Source organism: Penaeus chinensis, chromosome 28 (genome assembly GCF_019202785.1).
Source record: "Penaeus chinensis breed Huanghai No. 1 chromosome 28, ASM1920278v2, whole genome shotgun sequence".
In the NCBI taxonomy this organism is placed as follows: domain Eukaryota; kingdom Metazoa; phylum Arthropoda; class Malacostraca; order Decapoda; family Penaeidae; genus Penaeus; species Penaeus chinensis.
In genome coordinates, this window is record NC_061846.1 from 19339317 (window position 1) to 19344316 (window position 5000).

Genomic DNA, 5000 nt, shown 5'->3' on the forward strand with positions numbered 1-5000 from the left:
TTTATATGTTAACTTAACTGATTAATCAATATATTTTCTTAGTTCTCTATTTACTTTATTCAACTATCTATTTATATATTTATATATATATTTTCATTTGTTTATTTATCTATTTATCTATTTGTTTATTTGTCTGTTTATCTTTTCATATTTATATTTATTCTTTCGTATATTTATTGAAATATTATTTTCATCTATTTATTTATTTATATATTTATCAGTCTTGTTTTGTTTATTTATGTACTTCTTCATTTACCTATTCAGTTGTTTATGTATTTGTCTATTTTTATTTATCTACTCGGTGGAAGAGCGAGATATTACTAAAACACACACACACACACACATGCACAAGCTAAAAATAATGGAAAATCATGCTATTTACAGAAGCATTCGGTGGTCTGTATGATGTGGAAAACTATGTAGGGAAGACATAGACAAACAAAAGACAATGATTTAGGTAAAAAATTTGTTTCTTGGTACCATCAGTTATTATCGTATATGTGAAACGTGGCGCGCGCACCGTAGAGTTTTGCATCCTACTTCCCTCGCACCCAATTTTACGATCTTTTAAATTAGTTTTCTTAAATATATAATAATATAGAAAATTAATATAGAAAAAATAAATCTAGAAGATATTATAAACCTCCGTAAAAATGTAAACTTGATGCGTCTCTGAGGAATAATTTGTCGCGCAAATTATCCCTCTAAACTTACGACCAGCCATGCACACTTCAAGGACATATTTATGAGGAACTACACGAGTATATATGTATATGTATATGTATATATATTTATTTATATGTATATGTATATGTATGTATATGTGTGTGTGTGTGTGTGTGTATGTGTGTGTGTGTGTGTATATATATATATATATATATATATATATATATATATATATACATATATATATATATATTTGTGTATGTATGTGTGTGTGCGTGTGTATGTGTGTGTGAGTGTGTGTGTGTATGTGTGTGTAAATGCAAACACAGAAACGTGTACACAAAGAAAGAGAGAGGGAGAGAGAGAGAGCGACAGAGAGAGAGGAGAGAGAGGAGGGAGAGAGAGACAGAGAGATATAATCAGACCCAACATCCGTCATTATCATTTCCTTTATCATCAGGAGCTGTATCTATCTTCCTGTTCCTGTACAGTTGCCTCGCACATGTTTGCATGCACACACACATGATATATGTATATATACATATATGTAGATAGATACATAGACAGACAGATTTATAGATAGACAGATTGATACACTGATAGTTAAATAGATAGATAAACATAGATACATGTACGTTATATATACATATATATACATATATATATATATATATATATATATGTGTGTGTGTGTGTGTGTGTGTGTGTGTGTGTGTGTGTGTGTGTGTGTGTGTGTGTATATATATAAATATATATATATATATATATATATATATATATATATATATATATATATATACTGTATATATATATATATATATAAAGTGAGAGAGAGAGAGACAGAAAAAGAGACAGAGAGATAAATAAATAAGAAATAAATGAATAAATATATATATATACATAAAATGTATAATTGTAATTATTAATTGTTTTATTATTATCATCATTATTATCATGATCACCATTATCATCACCATTATTATCATACTATGATTTACATAATTATCTTTATTGTTGTTCTTATCATTATTATTGATTTTATTGTTACTGCTATCATCATTATCGTTATTATGTTCATTATTACTGTGTTTTTATAATCGTGGTCATTATCTTTATTACTGTTGTCATTCCTATCTTCACCATTACTGTTATCATTATTATTATATTATCATCGTTTTTCTTGCTTTTATTTTAGAAAAAAAAATGGGGCAAAAATTATCGACAGGGAAACGATTTTAATGAATTTGCATTTTATTTTATTTTTTATTTTATTTTAATTACAGTATCTGCAGTCCATGTCTTACTTTTTACAACTTCATGAAATTAAAAAGAGAAAAAAAATGTTGCCGAGAAAACATTCCCTTTTTTTCTAAGACCAAGTCCAATATAATCCCTTCTTTAGCAAGACCTGATTCGTGTACAAAAGAATTATTAATTCTTTAACGAAACTTTATTCTCCATTACGATTCTAAGTTGTTAATGCATTCTCTAAGTCTCCCAACTCTCCTGGTAGTTGCGGCGTTTGAATATTCTATGTCTCGCGCCACATACCAGAGATTCTCCTTAGGCTCGCGTGAATAAGGGATTATCCGTTCCCGCTGGAATAATCTCTGAGCGAGTGTCTGCGGTGCGTCAGTGACGGTGAATAAGCGTTCGATATGCCGTTTATACTGAACTGATCGGTCGGTTTTTTTAATCGTTTTAAGGATTTCATTGCCATGTAATGGATTTGAAAATATAAGCGTTCACACGAAATAATTGGTACGTTATATCTACCTACGGAATACAGAATGATAACAGTATTCATTGTACAATATTGAAATCAATGGGGTCCGCGAGAGGCAGAGAGATTGACAAGTAGATGAATATCAGAGTGAATAAAAGTACATTTAGTATTTCTTCTCTTCTCTTCTTGATTTTCCAGACACGTGAGATAATTGGGGGAAGGATAAATTGTACTGAATATGATTTACAAATGGCCGTCCTGTTATATAACTAGCTGAAATTATTGAAATGTCCTTTGTTACATACAGGATATATAATATATTTATGGTATCTTATTTCATACGAGGCGTCTGGAAGAAATGGGAAATTTATCTAGGAAGTCAATTTTACAGTGATCCTCAGTAAGACAAAAGAAGTGAGTGAAGAGGACAAAGAACGAAAAATTATATGCGTGTTAATTCAGTCCTTATTCAACATAATTCTTGCTTTTTTTTTCTGCCGTTTATACAACTTAGTATATTTAAGTTCGTGTGTGTGTGTGTGTGTGTGTGTGTGTGTGTGTGTGTGTGTGTGTGTGGTCGTTGTTGTTGTTGTTGTTGATTTGTATCCCCATTTTGTTTCTGTGTGTATTCATAATTTTCCGCGATTTGGTATTGAATTAATTATATATCGACCATATCAGACGATACCTGTGTTAGCTGTTTTCTCCCTGCTTTCAGAGTATCTATTACGGTGCTTTAATTAATTAGTAAAATCTCGAATATAAGCAAAACATATACAACCTGTCCTAAATCTTTCATAAGAACACACGATCGAGAATAGTTAACATGTGTGGGACGAGGTGAATGGATTCGAGTCTCAGGATATGCGATCAGGTTCCACTGAAACAAAAGAAAATCGCTTTAGATTTGATCTTTTGATGCTCTTTTTTTTTTTTTTTTTTTTTAACGGCGCTTATCAGGCATACGTTTATCGATATGAGTTATCAGTTTAAATTTTATCGAAGCTTTGGTTACGAATCATAAAATTCGTAGACATGTAGCCGATTAAGATAATTAATTAAGGAAAAAAAATAAAACAATAAAAAAGAAAAAGAAAACGAAATAATCTAAAAAATAAAGACATCTCATTTGTCGTCATTTCATGCTTTTCTTATTCGTGTTCTTCTAGTTTTATTTTCCTTATTTCATCTGTACCTTATTTGTCGTCTTTTTCTTCTTCTTTCTTTCTTTCTTCATCTTTTCTTCCTCATAGTCGTCTTCGCCTTATTATTTTTCTCCTATTTTCTTCCTCTCTCTTCTAATTATTTTTTGTTGTTATTTTTCTCTTTGTTTTCTTTTCTCTTCTTCCTCTTCTTTTTCTTCTTTCTTTTCTATCCCATATTTTTTAAAACCATTTTTTTTTTTTTCGCTATTTCCTTTCCACATTTTCATCATTTTCCTCCATTTCTCCTTATTCTTTTTCGATCTTTCTTTATATTTCTTCTCATTCTCCTTTCTTCTTTTTACATCTTCTGCCCTTTTTTCTTCTTCTTTGCTCTTCTGCCTCTTCTTCTTCTCCTCCCCCTTTCTCCTTTCATTCTTTTTCATTTTTATCTTACCCCTCTCTCTATCTTGTATTTTCTCCTCGTTATTCTTAATATCTTTCTTCTTCTTTCATCTTCTTCTTGTCTCTCTTTCTTTGTTTCCCCTCCTCCTTCTTGTATTTTCCTCTCCGTTCCTCTACTTTTACTTTCTCCTACTTCTCCTCCTCTTTCTCCTCCTACTCCTCTTCACCCTCTTATTCCTCCTCCTCCTCCTTCTCATTCTCTTCTTATTCTCATTCTTCTTCCTCTTCCTCCTCCTTCTCCCCTTCTTTTCCTTCTCTCATTCTTATACTTCTGCCTCTTCCTCCTCCTTCTCCCCCTCCCTTTTCCTTCACTTCTTCTTATCTTTCTCCATCCTCTCTCTCCCCCTCCTTTCCTTTCCTTTTTCCAAGGGCTGTCGATCTCTTGCGCGCCATTTATCGGATGAAACGAAGAAAAGGGAGAAATAAAATGATAAATGATAAGGAAGAGACGACGGCACTTCTGTTATCACATGACGGCTGTCGGTTCCCTCTCCTCGATGGCTGGCAGTCAGGTAGGGGGGAGTGGGAGGGGGGAGGAGGGAAGGGAGGTGGAGGGAGGAAGGGAGGTGGAGGGAGGAGGGAGGGAGGTGGAGGGAGGGGAAGGGAAGTGGAGGGAGGTGGAGGGAGGAGGAGGGAGGTGAAGGGAGGTGGAGGCAGGGATGGAAGGGAGGTGGAGGGAGGAGGAGGGAGAGATGGAAGGAAGGTGGAGGGAAGGGAGGTGGAGGGAAGTGGAGGGAGGAGGAGGGAGGGATGGAAGGGAGGTGGAGGGAAGGGAGATGGAGAGAGGAGGAGGGAAGGGAGGAGGAAAGAAGGAAGGAAGGGAGGTGAAGGGAGGGGGAGGGAAGGGAGGTGGAGGTAGGAGGAGGGAAGGAGGGAAGGGAGATGGTTTTGGTTTTGCGCACCTGGTAGTATTTATTCTTATCCCATATAATGTATATGTAATCGTCCATGGTAAAAGAATAGCCATTTTAACTGATGGAATAAAATGTTTTAGATTCGAT